Raw genomic sequence first — 21,935 nt, 5'->3', positions numbered from 1 at the left:
ATTGAAGCAGAAACATTGGCATTTCTAAGAATACATGTAGCTTGTCTGCTCAAAAGAAGAATGAGACTTTTGGCTGTGACCTGTTCTTCTTTATTCTGCCAGCTGTGGGTCCTGATATCTTTAAACCTTTTTTTTTTTCATTCAGGGTGTTGTGCAGTGGCAGCACCAGGCTCAAAGGCTACAGTGTCTGTATGGGGTCATGTATCAGGCTCGCCCGGGGGTCGTGAGGACATTAAGGAGCATGATACAGTGTGCCTGTCACTCTCAGTGCTGCAGCTGCACTGCTCTGACTTCCTGGGCCGGGCTGTCGGCTTCCACATTTCACAGCTCCAACGTGGCTGCTGCAATGAGACAAGACATTGCAGCGTCTGTGCCAAGTCGTCGCACAACCACTTGCTCCCTCTCAGAGAAGTGCCTGGCTGCCGCTTCCCGACTTGCTCGGGTCATCCCCCAGACTACGTCATTACAGAGGACATCAGGCTGCACTCTCCATAAATTAAATCTGGGACTGCATTTACACAGGGACAGACAATGTGGGTTTAACCCTTGAGGCACAGATCAGAGTTTTGTCACAGCTATATCTTAGCAGGAAAATGTAATCCTTTCTTCTGTTTTCTACTTTTTCAGCTCCTTTTGCAAATAGGCTCACCTTGCCATAACCTCCATAATTTGGATTTTGTTTATGTGTGAACCCAAAGGGAAAGTAAGGAAATACAAATATACCTGTACTTTAACATGTTAATATCATCTCCTATTTCTTGTAAGCACTGTCCTGTATGACAATGCGTGGGCGCAGGTCCATATGGGTGGGAATTTGTATTCTGCAGTTTCTTGTATTCAACAATTTATCATTGTGTATTGATTTACTATCACAGGGACCAAGGCTTGACCTCTTTAGTGAAGTATGGTCTACTTCAATAGCTACCATGGCCCCTCCCTTTCTCTGCCCCCCCATTTAATCCTAAAATTTACAGACCATGCCATCACAACGTGGCAGTTTTTACTTCTCTATTGGGACTCCTTAATGGTTTCCATTTACATTACATATTCCTTTTTACATTTGTGCCTGTGCATGACATAAACAGCTTGTAATCAATCTTATTAATGTAGTGTGTACAAATATAACATAACACTAGGTCAATGTGAATATTACAAAAATATGCTGGTGATATTAGAGGGAATAGAAAGACCCCATATCACATCACATAGTCACCAAATTGCTTGGACATATTAGGCACTTCTTTTGGTGGTTAAAGGGACCCCTGCTGGTAGGACCAATGGACCTTAGTGCGGTAAAAAAAAAAAAAAAAGTATCTTCTTTCATGCAAATTATGCCCCCAACCAGACTGTGAAATTGAACAATTTCCAGCGCGGTGGTGCAGCCTATATGGTCAGAGAAAAAAGGAGGAAAAGTTTGCTCATAGATTGGCTGTTCAAGCCTGAAAGCTCATGTGACGTACTGATACTTTTCACTGCGACTGTCTTCATTAACTTGAAACCTCTCCGTTTTTATGATACAGCGGCTATCATGCGTTTTCACTTCAACCGGAGGAGTTGTTGCCGTAACCCTCCCAGCATCCGTGAACCCGCCACCATTTATAGCCTCGCGGTGACAAACAATCTTATTATGAGATTTAAACTTTGCCTCGGCTAGACTGGAGGATCAACATGCGCTCCTTTCGCACTTATTCCCCGCAGTTTCACAACTGATACAGTAGCCTAATACCTATCTAGCCTACGCACCCGCCTCCTTTGATTGCGGTTAAACGCCGGTGTCAGCTCTCGGGTGTAATAGAAAAACCCCTAGCAGGACTCCGGGTCTGTTCAGCATACATAAAGGCGAGCGGTGAGAGGAGCTCAGCCCTGAATTAAATCACTCACCGCTAAATGGATCTTTGAGACTCTCCCTTGACACAGTCAGCCGCGGCTTTGTGCGTCTTCAACCCGAAAACAGAGAACTGGGATTCTCTGTTTTAATGTTTTATTATCAAACAGAACAAATCTCCTGTCTCTTTGAAAATGTCTTGTGTTCGTGGTGACATACAGTAAGCTGCCAGCCTTGCATCGGGAAGAGGCTCTTGCTCCGCGATCGTCAAGCAGGTAAGCTGTTACAGTGTTGCTATTTTACACTTCAAAATCGCAGACTTTACAGACAGCATACTGTAGGCCTACGTTATGTCTATTGTATTCACACGGGAAAGTGGTAAATCTTTATGGTTAAAAGGGAGTGCTTTAAAGAATATTGGTGATAGTATTCGATTAGCATTGCTCGGCTGTTGTGTGCAGAACAAAAACAGCAACTCTTTTATTGAGAATACACACCGTGCAAAATGCATAATTGAACTTGTGCACCATCACGCCAAAGTCGGTGCATTTTGCTTTCGTTTCTGCGAGATCTTTGAAAGCTGACATGTACTGTGCACGGGACATGGGCGCACTCTTAGATTGCGATTCATGTGTTGCAAGTAGTCCTTTAAGTTTCTTTGTGTTAAGTTCTATCATTCTGAATATTCATTTGACTGAATACTTGTGCATTTTATGACACAATAGATTAGCTTCCCAGATGGAAGCTAATCTATACGGCTGCAGGGAAAGTAGTAGGTACTTTGCAACTGTAAACCTCTAATAACACCGCCCGCTTTAGATGTCGCTTCAGCACCACGGACAGCTCCCCGGCCGCAATTACTTAACCAGGAAAGGCTGAACTTTTTTTCAGAGATCCACACAAAGAAACGGATATCTACTCATATCGGAGTGAGAACTCATGCTAATGTGAAAGGTAGCTTTTACTTCTTATTATTACTGAATAATAAAATAAAGAAAAAGCTTTCAGCATTATGCCTACTCAGCCTACACCACAGTCACAAAATGAGAGTCAGTTTCACGGATCTATGCCATATAAACCCTGCATTAAGTCATGGCAAACGGTATGATTCTGACAATTTAAAACACATAATAAACGATCTGGGCATTGCATGGCCTGAACTTATTATGTTGACATTACACAGTCTTGTACTTATAGCCCTGTGCAGTTTTACTCAGATTAGCTGAGGATTTTGCTGTGTCTGTGCCATCTGTCTGGGAAATTCGTACTATATACTGCACGCTAGACATGTTGATCTATTTGAATTGCACAAGGCTTCATATGGATTGACTGATTTTTTTTAGTCAGCATAGGCCTAATTTCCAAAGATCTTTAGCCAGCTCTGAATGAAGACTTCCAGATTTTTTCTGTCAGGGGAGGATGTGGTGGTGGTATTGGGAAGGATCTGTAGTCCAAAGCATCAGGTTTGAAAAAAAAAAGCTGAAACAATGCCAGGTTTAATATAAATTACACTTGCGGTCACACAGCCAAAGAAATGACAAGCCCATAGGAACAATTCTCTGGCTTTCAACTCAGCTGCACTATGGATGTAGGTGTAGGAGTGCTGTATCATCTTGGCTCTGCTTAAATAATATGTTACTGTCTTAGTGACATTTAAAACCAGGAACGCATTTAAAGCTATCGTGCGTAGTTTCTGCCACCCCCATGAAGAATTCTATGACAATAACACTGTTGGTGCATCCACATGATACAAGCATTCCATGATTGCGCCCAGCCCCCACCCATCCCCTACGCAGTTGCTAGTAGCCAAGGAGGACACGGTGGATTAAAAAAACATGATGGAGACATTCATTAATATAAAAACCTTATGCACTAAAGCTTTAAGATATAATGCTTAAACAATCTGTGTTATGCCACTGCACTGCTGACATTGTATTAATTGTCAGTGGTTACCCTTGTTCCAGTCATTTCCTACAGAAGATCAGCCTCAACTTAGCCTTCACGATCAGTGTGAATCATTATCTTACTTCTTCCAACTTTTAGTGTCTAGAGTTATGACTGTTTCAAAACATTTTAGTTTTGCTGCTGTTGCTAAAGCTGTCTCTTGCATTAGCCTCCACATCTCCCTTTTTCTGTCCCCGTCTTCCTTATCTTGATTATGCAGCTGGATGATTGAGTCAGCTATTTTGTATGCAAGTTGCCGTAGCTTGATTCTTTGTGGAGGAGAGAGAGAGAGAGAGAGAGAGAGAGAGAGAGAGAGAGAGAGAGAGAGAGAGAGAGAAAGAGAGAGAGAGAGAGAGAGAGAGAGAGAGAGAGAGAGAGAGAGATAGAGAGAAAGAGAGAGATCGTGCCGCGGATACTGAGAGAGAATTACAGCTTCTCATGACGGTGAGGAGTGGAAAAGAGGCTGCCCTATTCGATAAATTGCTGTTTGAGAGAGACAGATATCCTAGGGGGACAGTGGTTTTGGAAATGTGACCAACCCTTTCTAAATGGAAATGGCAGTGCACATTACAGTTTTCCATGGCTCTATTCTGTGGACGACTTGAATAAAAGCATCCAAAACTCTTTGTTAGCAAGTTAGTCTGATATAAATCCAATTCTCTGAATTGAGAAAGATTTTACAGGCAAGTAGTACTGTGAGTGTACACAAACAGTTGTGAGTGCTATGGAGAATAAAAACCTTAAATCTAAACACATTCTGCATGTAACTGTGGCATCCCCATTTTGAGTCCAGTTGGGGACTTTCACCAGATGTCATTCCCCTTTATATCTCCCCATGTTTCTGGTTGCTTGTGAACTATTAAGGCCATATAATCATCTTTTCATCTATACTGTATTGCTGATCCTGAGTCAGTATATATACCACTGATGATATGGGTGTTTTTACGTGTGTACTGAGGTTAGTGGTGTCTCCCATTGTGATGATAAAAACGCAGTTTACTGGACACATCGGTTGAAAAACAGCCAAAACATTACATATGCAATGCAAATATGTTTTCCCATTGATGTCATATTGTCGAAAAAGACTGCAGACTGTACGTTGCAGTGATGCTCTGGTTATATGGTTAACAATGTGTAAAGTGTAATCAAAGGGACCAGTCAGGGTTTGTAGATGGAGCTGTGAAACATGGTACAACAGCATGTCATATTTCAGTTCAAGCTCCACAGCTTCAACAACCGTAAAAATTCAAACAGCAACTTCCTGTGCTGTGAGTAGTGTGTGTGCCATTTTACAAGAGCTGTTGTACCACCTTAGTTTCAAGAGTCCCATGTGACACTCAGCTGTTTTTAAAAGGAAGAATGAGCTCTCTTTTTTCATAGTGAAGAATAGTAAGGTCATGAAATTGGACACAGAGGGGTAACAACAGGAAGGAAAACATTTAATTATCCTTTCAGTAAGTGCTAAATGTCTGGATTGGATGCAGCAGATACAGTTATGTTTCAACAGGGAAAAGCCCATATACAGTAGTTTAGTTTTAACCTGCATTTTTCTTTTAGCAATTGCAATTCCGTGTATTTACATTCTGCAGTTACCTCTCTATATATTAGTTTACACTGTTAGTGGTGGAATCTGTCATTCCCACACTGGATTTAAGAGAAGTTCATTCACATGTAGAAGGTATTTATACATGCATGGAATCCAGCATCTCCTACCACTAAAACCCCCAAATGTCACCAAATCAACTAGGACTGAAATCTTAAGAATTACAACTTATACTGTATAATAATGAATAAAAATTAGAGCCTGACTGATATGGGAATTTTGAGACTGATCCCGATTTTAGAGAGGAAAGATTTATCGATTACCGATACTGTATGGTGGCCAATTTAGTGAAATTTTGAGATGGAATGAAAATAGATGTGAATTTTGCACCGATATAACTATGCAACAGGTACTCACAAGGCTTTCTTTATTAAAGCATACTTAAAAGTATTGAACATTATTATACATACAATGTATTACATTGTGAACTAATTCCAGAAATGAACACTGAGAAAATAAAAAAATAAAAACAAATAGCTAAATAATCAGTACTGTATGTATTAGTCAATTGCTGACCATGTGCTGCTGGACCAACTATGGAATAACACCATTTATAAATCACCCCAAATATTGGCAACATATACAACGATATTGATAGATACAGATATGTCTGTGAAAGGCCAATAATCGGTCGGGCTCTAATAAACATTTTCAGTTACATGACATTTCACAGAACTGATATATCATTACATTTTAAAATACAAAATGGTAACCTTTATTGGTTTGTTTATGTGATGATGTAGTAGCTACTCAGAGCTATCAGCCACTTATTATCTTAGTTTTAAAAACATATGGCAATTAATGCATTATAGCTGCCGACCTTTGCTTTGAAGCTTTTCTTCAGTTTTTGCAGTGGACAGACCTGTGAAGAGTCCTTCGTTGTGAAGGACAGAACCATCAATGACACTGACAGAGTTGCGCCTCAGGACAACAGACATGAAAAGGAAATGTTATTGACAGTAATTTAACATTCAGGAAAGGAAGGCAATTGGTTGGGGATTTCCAATATCTAATAAAGGCTGTAACTAGCAGATAATACAAAAACTGCTGCTGCTTAAATGCAGCTGCCCTGTACATTTTATTTAGCCAGTGCAAAACAAAGATGCACCTTTGTTGAGATAATATCTCCCGGAAAGCACGCAAAAAAAACATTAGCAAACTTCACCTTGATTCAGCAGCTCATCAGTCATTAACTGCACATTGTGTTCACAGAACTGTGGCCTGGTCCCATCTCAGGAAATAAAGTAATTGAGTTTACTAAGGGGAGTTTATTGAAAGTGGCAGCAATGGCTCTTTGGATTCAATGTACGTTTTAAGAAGAAGAAAAAAACATTGCCGAAGAAATGAAAGTACTTAGTCATAATGGTTACACAACCATTATTCAGTTTGGGTGAAAATGAGATTGCCATGTAAGTAGATTTTTACATATTTCTTGACAACTGATCAACCCACATGAGCTAAGCAGAATATAAATGTATGTACTGTACATGAGAAGAAAGCTGAAGACAGTAAAGTTAGAATGAGCTGCTGTGCCATTGACAGGCTGTAAGGATCAACCCGGAGATGTAGGGATTCACTTGAGGGTGGGAATCAGTCTTTTTAATTTAGGAGTGCACAACAATTAATCCACCCAAGAGTGCCAGAAACGCTTCTATGTAGTTTCCTCAGCCACCTGCTGGCTGCCTTATGATATAGATGAAACCATTTAGTAAACAAGCATCACAAAATGGCAGAGTGAGGCGTATTGAACATTGCTCTGTCTCTTCCTTGCCATCTTCTCGGCAAAGTAATTAGATGCTGGGATGCAAAACATCAATGTATCTGCAGGCACCTGCTCTGCTTGATGAATATCCTGTACATGGGAACCCATTAAAGCTGGCGATAGATAAGAGTTCTGTCATAGCTCACTTCAGAAGCAGTTTTTTTTTGTGTCAAGGGTCGTCCCTGATTGCCTTTTCTAAATTCATGCTTTTTGTAACATCAAATTATGCATATGATGATGAGCACAGAATAATGCACTGTGCCTTATGGTGTGTGGGTCACCTTTTCATTATAGACCAGAGCAGCATTTCCTCTGTGCATTGTACACAGCACAAATACTCTGTACATTACCACACACACAAAGCACTGGCATAAAAAGAGCTCTCATCTTCTTATCTATTCCATTTTATGAAACTAAACTCTTTTTATTAGTGATATTAGTTTCAATAGTCTTAATAATCAGTTTCTATGGCCAGTCTTTTGGCCATAGCAACTGATTACTGTAGCTATCTTGATAGCTACAACATAGCAACATAGTTGTTTTTTTTTTCTCCTGGCCCCACAGCACAAAAATGATCAAAACATTTCTACTGGGGGTTTATATGTTCAAATGATCAATTACATTTGACTCCAAATTATGACATCTTAATGCCCAATTACAGTGGAATTACATTAAAAGTGTAACACGGGGCTACACTTTGTATCTGTTTCAGTTCATGTCATAAAAATATCTGTTTTTGAATAACATATTTTAATCATGTACCTAAAATGATCAAACAAAATTACATTTATATTTGAACCCCACCTTCAAAAAAAAATCTAAATTGAGTCTAAATAAAAGCTGTGTAACTGTAATTCAGGTGGAAGTCAATAATCATTGTATACAGACTGCGTTCTATACAGTAAGGTGTCAATCATAAACAATAGCAGTTAAAGACCATGGGTATCATTAAGGTATTTATGTTGGTTGCAGATACAGGTGCGATTATGTCTATTATTATTATACCAAATGATGCCAGGAAACGATCAAAACAAAGTGTAACCTGGTGACAAGGGTTTACCTTCTGTGGTAGTCAGACAAACAAAGCGATGATGAATGAATAACCGGATACAAGAATTAGTCTCATTCACTGTATAGTCCAGACTGCAAATGCTCTTCATCAATCATGAAAGGGATGCTATAAAAACAATTATACTGCAGCTTGATGAGGGAAATTATGTGTCATGAATACATACAGTGTCCTGTCTCAGCTGCTTAATCAAACCAAACTAAAGGATAAAATGTGGGGTTTTCACAAATGAAATCTAACAGGCTATCTGTTAACGTGCTGTCAGGTGTGAATGAACAAAAATGACAATGTGCCATAATGACATATTTTTCATGTATTGGATGTAGCTGATTACCTTGAGTGGAAATGCTGTTTCTATAGTATAATATAGATTAGAGCAAACATCTTAAGGATCATAAAAATAGGATTAGACGTTGTAGTATTCCATTTACTATCCATCATTTTAACGGCTGACAACTACTTTAAGGCAGTCCTGGTACTCTCTAAGATATACACATGGGCACAAACATGCTCTGCCTCTCTATCTAATACACTCTCTATCTCTCTCTCTTACACTGAAAAGACAAGGCACCAATCACATTAATTGGTTCCTTGGGGAAATATAAAACCAAAGGAGTAGATCTGCAAAGTCCAAGGCACTCAAAGTCCACCAAGTAAGAAAATATATTTAAGACTGTGAGCTGTCAGTCTATCAAATTAAAATCATTTTATACAGCAGACTTTGTAGCTTGTGTTTCGCTGTGAGTTGCACATCTTTTGTTTAGATAATTATATTAGATTTAGTTACAAATAGTGTTAGAAAATGTAGCTGATTAGATCCCTGATTGGTAATGCAGCATGATTAAGCAGTTTGCAGTTTCCTACCAATTATGAAATTTAAACCAACAGCCTTTAAAGATCACAGATGCTCTATGAATAAAGTCACTCCCACATGCCACACTGAAGGCAAATGCTTTTCATCAAAATTCTTTGAGGTCAATAGATGCCAAAAGTCGTATCATGGTAATCGAAACATGGCCCTCCTCCATATGAATGTTAAGTAACCCCAGTCTGTTCTCGTAAACGGCTGATCCACTAATGTACTGAGGAAATTAACCTGTTCAATGACTTCTGCAAACATGAAGCACTACATGTGTGTTCTTCCTCTTTAACACTGCCAGCATGCAACAGTGTGGGTCTTTGACCCTCTGTATTTCTATCCTGCACTTTTTGACGAAGACTTGTAGTGCCATAATCTATTCCTCTGCATAGCAGAAATGTTCAGTATCTCCAAATACTGTTAAATTATCAGTCAATCAATTTATCAGTGGTGGCGGAAGTACTGAATCTCAGTACTTAAGTAAAAGTACAAATAACCAGAGACATATTTACTTTAGTAAAAGTAAAAGTACCACAATGACAACCCTACTTAAGTAAAAGTAAAAAGTACCTCATTTTAAATGTACTGTAAGTATTAAAAGTAAAAGTACTTGCATAATGATTTATTCTCTTAATCTTATTTGCATATTACCATTTGTAATGGTAATATGCAAATAAGAAAAAAAAAGTTGGTTAGTTCGTTAGTTTGCACCTTGGTCAGTGAGGGCACTGTCTAGCGACCCGTGATTTACAAAGGGGTGGTTCAGTTATTTTGATGCTGAGCTTCGACAGTATCCATACTGTCCACTGCCACAAACAAGGCCTGGCTTTTAAAAAAAGTTCCTATCCTAACCAGCATAAAACGGAAATATGTTGTTAGAATCGGAATACGGTTGGTTTTATTCATGGATGTATTTTAAGACGGTTTCATTTCCTTTAACCATGGGAGCGTAATCAAATAAAGTGTGTGAAGCAGTGGAAATGGGGAGGCGGATGTGAAGAGGTTCAGCCAAATAAATAAGATATGAACGCGTCTTTCGCAGCCTGGCGGAGAAGTAAACGACGCTGTGCAGAGAAATAGATGGCAACTATGATTTAAAAACAGCAATAATAAAAAACAAACATTTTCATTTTCACTTTTACCGGAGGCTGTATTACCGAGGGTCAGCGGCGCTGCGCCTGGGCTCTGGAGCACCGGAGCCGGCTTGGAAGCTGAAGGATAGATGGTGCCCAATATATATCTATGGCAACCAAACTTCACTGGTGAGACAAACATGTGACGGTCAGGAAGACGTTTTGGCAGGGGGAAAAACTGATCAGAAAATGTAACGAAAATGTAACGGAACATTGTAGAAATGTAGTGGAGTAGAAAGTACAGATAATTGCTGCAAAATGTAACAAAGTAAAAGTCGAAAGTATGCACTATGGATTCTACTTAAGTAAAGTACAGATACGTGAAAAATGTAATGTTAAGTACAGTAATGAAGTATTTGTTCGTTACTGTACTTAAGTACATAGATTCAATGACATTCTGGAAATTGGTAAACATGTGTTAAGACTCAAATTCAAAGTCCTGGTTTTTGGTATTACTAAACTGTACATTATGCATAGTTACAATGTTTATTCAGTGTAATGAATGGATGCCACACTTTAAATATTGTAAAATGAAATAATATAAATGGACAAATTATGAGACAATGAGTCCCATACACAATTATGTCAGAATGTCCTTTCACTGTTCACAAACATCCAAGCCCTCTGTCCACTCATAGTCCACTCACAATGTTGCTGGTTAATGTCTCTACTTTTTACCTCAGAGGATTGATTGTGGAGCTGTTTTTGCTCCGTGCACCCAATTTCCCCTCACCGACTGAACAAACATTTCAGTGTACAATCACCTAAAGTGAAAGCCAAGAAGACAAAGAGCAATCAGATGATCAGTCCAGGATTCATCTTCACTTTGATGTTGTGTGAAGGTCATCCCTTAATCTTACTTCACACCGCAGCCAACCACATTGTCGTCCACACGTCTTATGGATGATTTGAGCAAGTCGATTGCTTCCTGTTGAGCCAGTTTTTTAGAAGCCATAAAGGGGACAGACTGCAATGCTGGTGAGTGCTTGGTGGCTGATGGGCAACCCCCACAAATGTCCAGCTGACCCAAATAACAAGGTCAACATCAGACAGTATTCCTCTGATCATAAAAGGGACCTCTGTGACTCGCTAGCATTATAACCATTGTTTGGATGGCAACTATAGAAGGAAGATTCCATGGTAATCTAGAGATGGTCTGAGAAAAAAGGGAAAATAAAAACAATACGTAGTTTAAGTCACCTACATGTATGGCAACTCTCATGACTGGTTCTCCTGGAAACTGTTAAACAACATATTGTCGAGCATGTAGCACATAGCACAGATGACAAATCTGACGCATATGACACATTTAATGTGTTGAACATATGCTGCTCTAAGCCGTAAGTGTTTAAATCCTCCTTTTCAAAATAAAAATAATTTTCATTTGGTTTAAGGTGTATAATGTTAGCTTGTCGACTGCTCGTAATATACATCATGTTTGAATAAGTAATGCAGGAACACAAATGGCTTTTGAGAATAAAGTTCCCTTATTCAAAAGGCATCTTATCAGACAACTGATACATTTTAGGCTTAATAGTATACACTACATATACTATTCATCTCCTTTCCTCAGTTTTGTAAGTGCATTCCATGTGCAAGTATTATACTTAGGTACAAATTGCAGGTACTTGCACTTTACTTGAGTATTTCTATTTCACGCTACTTTATACTTGTACTCCACTACATTTCAGTGGGAAGTATTGTACATACTGCCTTATTTTTGAGTACTTTACTTTTACTTATTGTATCAGAGACACATTCTGGCATGTATATTTAATTCTCATTCATAATGAGGAATAATGCCATATATGAGTGATCATTTCCAGTTCCTGCAAAACCAGCCTCTTAACTCAGTGTGCAGCTGTTGTGACAGAAGGCTTTTATCACACAACAATCCCAGCATCTGTTTTACGAGTGAAGCTCGGCACCCGTTATTTTTGGGAATTTGAATGGTTCTGTAAGACAATCACAACTCTGGTGAATGAGATGTGAGGAAAGCTGAAACGTCATTGCCTCAACTGAGCTTCTCACAGGGACCAATAGCTTACAATATCACAGAGTGTGGATTCACAAAGTCAAGCTTAATTCAATGAGAAAATGGCTGCTTTAAAGACCAGCTGAGAAGGGAAATAATATAAAAATAATAGGGTGTCTGACTCATCAATAATTTCATCAGCCATATGTCTAGCCTTTGCAACATGTAGATGACTTTGTTTGTTGCGCTGTGGGGATCAAAGGTCAGTTTTGCGAGGAAATAATTTAGTACGTCTTTTTATAGCTATTGACTTACAGTGCACAAGCTGCCAGAATACCTCTAATGCATCTCTACATCTCAACTTAAAAGCCTTCAAGCACCTCTGTCAACATGGTGTATAGCTTAAGTTTTGGCAAGTGAGCAACTTTGCTTACCTAAGCACATGTGTCTTGTCATGATTAAAGAGTGCATCATATTTCAGAGTGTCAAAGCAATGGCTGTTCACCGGCTTGAATAGAGCTGCTCCATTCTTAATCAGGGAATCAGTTGACTAAATCTACAGATTGTCAGTGAGAAAGTGAAGATAGGACATTGTTACCATAGAAACTGCTCCAAAACTTAGAGCAAACATACTAGCATCTACTTATAAAAATGTGCCAGTATTCACACCATTAGCAGGCCATAACACTGCATACTTGACTTAATGTTCATTGACACTATCCAAGCCTTTAATAAAATGCAAATTACTCAAAGAGCCTGCATTATAGTCATCTAAATAGATTCAGGAAAAGGCCTAGGTGTAAGTGCTTTACACAACAAATTGCATAAGGAACCTTGAAAAAACTACACATTAATTAGGACTCACACTGTTTGTAAAAAATCCCACTGAGTCACTTGTGTTTCTGCAGTTGTTTGTCCTTTACAGAGAGATTGATTGCAGAGCAACAAAGCGAGGTAGAACGCTGGACTTTCAAAGCAATAACTAAACCAAGCCACATCAACTGGAAAAAATCACTATATTTGGTACGCCCTGAGCAATGAAGTCAGTGTTGGACTGTGTCAAGTTTTGTGCCGTTTTCCAAATACTACAGATCATGACTCAGATCGGATGCAAGACCTTTCTTGGCAGCTTACTTGGTGCTTACAGCAGCAAATCAGAAACGTATCAATATTTACCTGGATAACTGCCATGCTGAGAGCTGATGTCTCTGAACAACAGCCAGATGAATAACATCTTGCAAATATAACTTATTTCTCCCTTCCCAACAGCTGATGGAATCACAGAAAAATGTTCTGGTAGCATGAGCACTTTTGCACAAGACTTTAATTTTTTTTAGGATTATTATCCAGGTTGACAGCTGGCAAGAAAAGTGGTCCATTCCCAGCTGCAGAGCATAAATCTGACACTCCACCTGTTGTCTCTTCACTCACACCCTCCACTGCTCATTATACAGTGCTGCCTTTTAGGCCGAATCAGCTCAGCCTGGTGATCACCCACTGTGAGACCAGAGCACAGCGAGAGAACGGATCTGGGGTACCAGATTGTCAGGCCTGTGAGGTGTTATTCCTTAAATAAATATGTGTAAAGCCCGTGTGCCAATTATGATTTCCCACTTCTTTAGTACGGTATTGGAATATCTGTGAAGCTATGCAAGTAAATAAAATGTACAGTTATATGTGCTATATAAAATTAACAGGAGAAAAGCCGAATTTCTCCCATCTAGCATTGAGATAATATATCGCAATCAACTCTCTCGCACCACACAGTTCATAGTACGTATTACATCTACGGTAGCCTTCACACTTCAAAAAGCTAGTGTCTTGCTCTTTTCAATATCCTTATTCTTTTTCTGGGCGAAGAAGAGGACTCCTGTTCCTAAAATTTGGATTTTGAATACGTGTGGTCCTCCATGTTTCCTTCTTCAAACTTGCCGGGGCCGTGAAGCTACGATACCCATTAGCAGCATTAGCAGCACCTGTGAGTTTATCATGTGACAGCGAAAAAGCTGTCACATGATAGACTTCTAGTCTGTAAAATTCAGCAAGATTGTCCTTTTAAAAAAGAAAAATCTAAATGTGGGAGATCTCCATAACCTGTCTGAATTTAGAATCTGCCCAACCACTTTAGGCAAAATACAGGTGTCAAGGATTTTCACATTTAGAACATGCTGCCAAAACCAAAAAAAACAAAAAGCAAAACACTGAAGCATGTTTGCATCTGTTGTCATCTGTTAAACACAAAGAAACGATCAAAATCATGAGGCTTGATAACATTTATTAAAATTATAAAAGAGATCATATAAATCATTTCACAGCTATGCTGGACAGCAGTTTCTGCTGCTTTTACTGACGTGTGTGTGGTTTAACCGGGATGTTTGTGTGATTTCCCTGCCCCATGGTCTACCATGTAAGTTAGTGACTAAACTGAATAGCCTGCAGTCACGTGAAAATAAGGATCAGATTACATTAACTTTAAATGTATAGGCTTTTTGAGTTTTGTGGTCTCCTTCTTCAGTTGCTTATGCAGCTACTACAAATAGAGAGAATCATGGCTCTGTAGTGGCTAAAGTGCAATTCAGAAAGTTGATGAATACCAAAGTCTCATGCTGTCAGGACAGTAAATAATCTGGAAATGAAGAGTGGAGCAGAGTGCTCACCTTATGATATAATGTATCCAGATCTCTGCTCACTTTCACTTTTCATCAGTGAAATACAATAAATAAAATACAGTGACCTTGCATGCCACAGGCACTTTGCACATAAACATTCAAGGAAGAGCATGCTGTTTCCTTCTTCTTTTCTTGGCTTGGAACTTGAACACTTTGTCACTGATGTGATGCACAAAGAGAAGGCACCCTATGACCTGGGAGTGATGATTACCAGGGCACCATAGTGATGTGTCCTCCCTCCAGAGGACACCTCACCAGAGGAAATAGACTACGAGTATAAATGGTCTTAGTACAGTAGTATAGATCAGCTCACCTCCAGGGAAAATGAGAAGTGTTTAAAGGAAGTATAAGTGAGAGATGCCTGCTCTGTAGCCAACTGGGCTTCAGCTAATAGTTTTACAGTATGATTCTCTACAGTCTGAATGTAAGGACAGCAAATATGACTCCATGTAGCATTAAAATAGAAGAACACAACCCAGGCCCTTCAATATCCTCAGAGTGCTCAGTGGAGTGCTGGATGAACTGCAGGAATAAGCCTGAACAGTGAATATTACTACAAAATATACTGTGTATGTTTTATTCGAGGACAGGGCCTCCCTTGAGGGCCAGAGTGCCTATTAGCCCTGCGAGTGTGCCTGCTCAGTCTCCCATCCGATCTGCCACAGGCACAGTCCCTCTGTCAGTTCTTCTGTGTTGTGCCTCTGGTCCCTTCTCCAGGGAAGTTTTCAAAGAGGTACATCTGTTATGTCCCAGTCATAACATGATGATGAACTTCTTTTGTTTTTCTTTGCAAATTATCAAAAACATTTTCTTAACTGACTAAGACATCAAATGGAAGCATTACTACGATTAATGGTCTAATTCTAATAATACTATATATTAATTTGAGTTGATCAACTATAGCCTTATTCTTGTGGTAGCTACAAGGGTTTTCCATTAATCAATAATAAATTGAACTTTCCAACATTAATTATGCATTTTAGTCATTCCTGTAACGGGAATAAACATATTCCTGGAAATGTGTGGGAGACAACCCTTCAATTTAGCAATGTAATACAAAATTAGGTTTATTATAATTACATTAATCACAGCATAAAGGAGGTTGAAATTTCAATTAATTTTCCTTGATAGTCTTCTAAGATATGAGCCTGATTAAAAAGTATAATCCATTTTGACCACCGTATAAATCCACATCAGAAGAAGTCCATGAGGAAAAGTGCACACTGTAGTGAACATTGGGCTTTGCACCCTGTTATTAGAGGTTCAAGCCTGACTAACTGTATCCTTTTCTGTCTAATCTGATTTGCACAGCTAAATGCTTATGCCTAGTGCTACGTGCCAGTGTCACTGTACTTATAATTAAAAAATGTTAGGTCTTTCACTTTTCATTATTCTTGCTGTTTAAGGATTTTCAGTACTCCCATTTGGCTGATCTGATCTCATTACAAAGAAATACAGTGTGAATGACTCTGGCTGGACTGAGACATTGAGTGGTGCATAAAACTACGAGCAGGCAACTCTTAATAATTAGAATGCGTACACCGCTGGGAATATTGATAACCAATGTACACAATTTAATCTATAATCTTGTATGCAACACATTTCTAAAATTAGTAGCAGTACTACAATAAGACCAAAGTGGACTCACTTATGAGACTATGTTAAAGAACACATAGTTCAAAGCATACTTATCTTTTCCACATTAATTGCATGTGTGAAAGCTGCTTGATGAAAATGAGAAGAAAAAAAATGTGTCGTGTGGCATAAATCTTTTATGTGTACAGTGTTCAAAGCCCTGACACTGTGCAGCTTCTATCATACAAAGACCATAGGATGTTTCAGTCGTTAAATATGAAACAAAGACTAAAAATATGTCATTCACTGGTGGCCGGAAAGTACATCAAAGCTTTTCAAGTTTTTGTGTCTGAATATATCAGTGAGTAAAAGCTGATAGATTGGAGACAGGTTCTGCAGGCGTTCTTGGTTGTCGTCCCTGCAGCTCGGACTGCAGCCATGGTTTGGTCTGAGGCGGGGACTCAAAAGTTTGAAGGGGCCTCCCATAAGAGAGAGACAGTTGACAGTTGGTTGCAATTTCATTGATTAAAAGTTGAGTTTTCTGTGAGAATAAATTCCCTGATATGAAGTGATTCTATACTCTTTGCACTCCAGCTTTTATCAGAAATTTTAGCAGTTTTGCCAACAGTCTACAGTACAGTGAGTGCCTATAGACTACTCCCTATAGGCTAGAGTATGGGCTTCATGAATATCTTCACCTATGAAGTGTACTATGAAGCAAAAATGCAAGATCATCTTTTTTTTAATGAATATAACTAACTAATTGAAGGCTTCAGTAATCCTGGTTAAAGGAATTGTAAAAAGATTAAGCATATTGTTAAACTATCTTGAGCTCATTACAAACCTTAGTTTCCCATAATCTGATTATTTGCACAAACTATTTACTATTACTATTATTAAACCATTATTCTTCTTAAACATTGCAAGTGGTAACCTCTGCAATGTATTTTTTTTAATCATAATCTGTGTCTGTGTATTGTCTTTAGTTTTATCCTTTTTCACAATCCCCGCAATATGAACAGTTTAAATATCCTCTAATTTAAATTAAGCATGTTTCTTAACAAAATGTCTGGGGAAAAAGAAGCAGGCTCTCTTTCTTCCATGTATTTTACTATATAAAGCCTGCTGTCTGGGTCTGCTGTAGCCTGAACTGCCCTGCCATGATCCATTTGCATTTATATGCATCACAAACCATCCATGCCCCGACCACATGAGGCTTTGTGATGTAAGACATATACCATATAACAACAATGTCCTCAGTCTGAGGCCGGCTGAGGGCCTTTGTCACATGTCATGACTTGTTCTTCCCCCAATGTTGTTTGTCACTTTCTACTGTGAACTGCCAAAATATTAAGCAAAATTATGAAATAATATAAAATAATGTTTACAATTTTAATACAAATAATATGATTTATATGACAACAGTGTATATGAGCAATTATTTCTAGCATGTGCAAGAAGCACCACTGACCGGTGTGTCCGGTAATCATACTGTATCCAGTAATTACTCTGTGTCAAGTTCAAGCTTTACATTTTGCAACTGCTACCAAGCCGCAAGCGGCGGATGAGAACAAGAACAGATTATACTGTGTCGGAGTGTTTATTTTTTCATGAGTCTTGGAATTTATGCTCATAGTGAAATACAGTACATGCAGAATATTTTATGCATGGTTCACAATCTCAGCTCAGCTGTTGAGTGATAGCTTTCCTTACAATGCCTATATGGCCCACATTCAAAACAATGCACTGTTGTATTTTTGTAATATTATTCATGTACATCACTGCTTGTGTTTGCAAGGGAGACACAGAATATTTATGCAGATTAACATCTTACTCAACAAGTTCACATTCACAACATTTTTTGTTTCGTTTTAATCTTGTCATTCAGCAGGTGGATTTTTGTGAACCGCCAGTCGTGTTGGTTCTTAGCAATAATTAAGTATGAGAAAACAGGCTCTTTTGTGGAATTATATAACAAGTCCTCTCACAAAACTGGAGAGATGCCAATGGCAGCTTTGAGGGGCCAGCTGAACCATGCTTCTCTTCTTTTTTTAATGTGCTTCAGATACACAAACATGAGCCATCACACTTCCTCTGGTAGTCTACATACACTCACCTCAATATTTTTCCTTTGGGTTTGGCCTCTACATCCATGCAGTGTCTGACTTTACCTCAAAACACCAGCATTGGTTTGAAATGGGCAAGTGGGAGGGCCACTCACCTTCTTAAATTGTTTTTATTGACTCAGACAGATGTAAAGCACAGAGTGAGAGACTTGGAGAGCAAACAGAGGCAGAGGTGTCAGATACAGTAGTGAAGGTACTGTACTTGTCTGAGGCTTGTCAATAGATACAGTGACAATATATTTGTGTATTGTACTGTTGTATGGGGCAGGGTGGTGAGTGAAATGAGGGTGAGGGTGAAATCTTTATCAAAAATCAAAATCGAAATTTATATTTTTCTGATATCGATATACAGTAGCTATATACCACAATAAAGGCATATATCGCATATAAAATAATCAAATTAAAAGGACAATGCAATTGACTCTGTTGCACTGTTATGCATTACAAAACAAAGTTTTTGTGACAACAGAATTTTGATCGCAAAATGTCTTAACCCATTGCGCGTAATTGCTGCAGTTTGTGTCACAAATCGGAATCCTTTTTCTCTGAGTCAAAACTCAGTCAAATCTGAACACAAATGTATGATATATATTTAGATTCAGAGTGACTTACTCTTTCTGATGATATGATGATTATCTCAACCATATGTTGCAAATAAACATCTATAAATCCATTTATAAATCATAGAAAAAAAAATAATCCAGTGATAGCTCTCGCTGTTCACAAACAAGAACTGCAAATAGCTAATTCAGCATACTTTCAATGGTGCAAATTTGCCAAAACTTCCTGTTTATGTCCCTCAAAAGCATTATGGGACCTTTAGTTCCAAAACTACAAGTGGCAAATACTTATCACACCTACTTTTTAAAATACTAAAGCTCAGAATTTTCTATCAACATGGTTCTTAAATTCCGGCAACACTCATGAATCATCCATTCATATACAGATATTTGGCCATGGACATTCAGACAAAAAACAAATATTGCTTAACCTGTCATTAAACATGTAGCATACAACTCACAGGCAAATTGATGGCATAACCAAGCAAAAAAAGCTGAAGTTTGGCACTACTTTGATACTATATATACACAATTCCACTGTACATAAAATACATACAAATACTACTACGTGAGCCCTGTCTCTGTGCGTAATGTAGAGATTTTCCTGTGCGTCTCTACGACGAGTAATGTTAGACAGCCAATCACAAACATTATTAGATCTTGGTAGAAGCATGCTACATGCTTATTGGCTCATTGACACTGATTATATTTGCTCCTTAGGTATTGAAATTGGGTATTGAATGACAAGGCATTTTTCGATACTCCAGAGGCAATTCGGTTGGTGCCTAAAAAGTATTGAATTCGGAACCCAGCCCCACTAATATTTATATCATTTTACTTGAATAAGAAAATCTGAGGGTAGTCGTAGAGCCACTGAGAGATGAACAAAGAACTTTCTGTGAATTTTACTTTCTTGTCTCGTCCACCATCATTAGTGCTCTGCTGAATTGGTTTTCAGCTCTTATAAAATACGTGTTTATCTGGACATGTATTAGAACTGCCAAGCACTTTGATTGCATGGAGTGTATAGAAACCAGGGCCACACAAATGTCCTGCCACTCCTGCGAGCTGTAAGCTCTTCCATGCACTGCTCTGAATTACCTGTCAGCATCGATTACAGGGAGTCAGTGTGGATAGGATCTTGGATTTTCTCTCCCTCAGAATTAAGATAAGCTCCTGCCTGCCTGTTTGAGATGCCTCTTGTTGACCCACCTATTGAGTGTGATGTGAGATGTGTGTTCTGCCGCTGTGGCCATATTATCCCCCAGCTTCACACACATGCACTCACGCCAAGCTGGCAGCGCTCACTGTCCTCATCTGTTAATTTCTCCCCATCGCCCCCATTCCTCGTCTCTCATCTCACCTTTGTTTTCAGTCCTTTTTTCTTCTTCTCTCTTCTCTAACCCCTCTTGCTAAGCTATCTGCCTGCTTTTATTCTACCTCATCTCTCTCGCCACACCTCGTTGACAGCAAATTCCAAAGAGAATGTCCTATTTTTGCTGTTATCCAAGCAGAAATAAAACATTCTGCTCATTTAGTTTGTGATATTGGAAATATATAAATTTAAATAGGCAATTTCCCAATAGTTAGGGTGCACAATACTATGTACCATGCCTTCAGAATAGAATAAATAGTCAATAAAATATGTATCTGTTTAAATCTAAAGTGATACTCCACTTTAAGTAGTAAAGTCTTTTTATTATCAAATACTAATTTTCTATCGACATAAACGGTGGCTGTTCATGTCTGTTTCAATGGGTATCAATTCTGATAATTTGTCACGGCTCACAAGAAGCATCAAAATGTTAACAGAAAGAACCAACCCTGCATGTTCCAGACAGTCAGATTTTAACTAAAGGTTGATGCATATTAATCCATATTTTGGAAAAATAATAATAACTACTACACAACCAACATGAATTCAAGGTGACCACAGCACAACTTACCACTTATTTTGTATGAAGAATGAATAACCAACTTTAAACAGCCACACACGTCGATTATGATTATTGGCAGGAAATTAACTCAGCACAAAGGAAATAATCAAATGAAATTTCGACAAACTTAAAGGGGAACTATTATATAGCATTTTCAGGTTCATAATTGTATTTTGTGTTTGTACTAGGACATGTTTACATGCTTTAATGTTCAAAAAACACTTTATCTTTCTCATACTGCTCATGGTTGCTGCACCTGTATCTCCCAAAAAAGCCCAGTCTGCTCTGATTGGCCAAAGTGTTTCCTGGAATCTCCGCGCTGCAGTTTTGTTACACTAGTAGCAGCTGGAGCTACAGCAAAAATCCCAAACAAAAGCTTGTTAACCAAATACTACACAACCGGACATGTCCCAGCAGTAATGTGACCCGAAATTGGGGAGAAATTACCAGCATCGGTCGCCAAGATTACAGCTATCTGGCGTTAGCATGCAGCTACTTAATAGTTAGCAGTATGCTAACGTTAGATCTTAATGGGACGAAGCAGCACTTTCTACCGTAAAACAAATCACAGATTAAGGCTTCTGAAACGAATACTATCCGATTGGACATGTTTCAGCAGTAATGCAACCCAAAATTGGGGAGAAGTTAACAACATTGGTACCCAAGATGACATCCTTTACTGCCGTTAGCATGTAGCTACTATAGTTAGCAGTGGACACTAATAGAATATAGCAGCACTTTCTACAGTAAAAAATCACAGATAAAGGCTTTTAAACCAAATACTACATAACCAAAATTGGTTCAGGAGTAATGTGACCCGGAATTTAACAATATTGGCAGCCAAGATGAAATATTTTACTGCTGTTAGCATGTAGCTACATGCAACAATTTAAACAGC

At 38.6% G+C, this 21,935-nt stretch overlaps 1 protein-coding gene across 2 annotated transcripts in view; it reads left to right on the top strand.

Annotated features, from left to right (window-relative positions):
- The first annotated feature begins 1,436 nt into the window (after window positions 1-1,436).
- Window positions 1,437-21,935, top strand: part of elfn1a (extracellular leucine-rich repeat and fibronectin type III domain containing 1a) — a 74,506-nt gene continuing 54,007 nt past the window's right edge. For both annotated transcript variants that reach the window (XM_035997015.1, XM_031312902.2), the window contains exon 1: window positions 1,437-2,100. The gene's annotated coding sequence lies outside the window, so the exon portion shown is untranslated. The remainder of the gene's footprint in view (window positions 2,101-21,935) is intronic.

This window comes from Sander lucioperca, chromosome 21 (assembly GCF_008315115.2).
Source record: "Sander lucioperca isolate FBNREF2018 chromosome 21, SLUC_FBN_1.2, whole genome shotgun sequence".
Taxonomy (NCBI): Eukaryota; Metazoa; Chordata; class Actinopteri; order Perciformes; family Percidae; genus Sander; species Sander lucioperca.
Note: the sequence above shows the minus strand (reverse complement) of the source record. Positions and strands in the feature narration are given on the sequence as shown.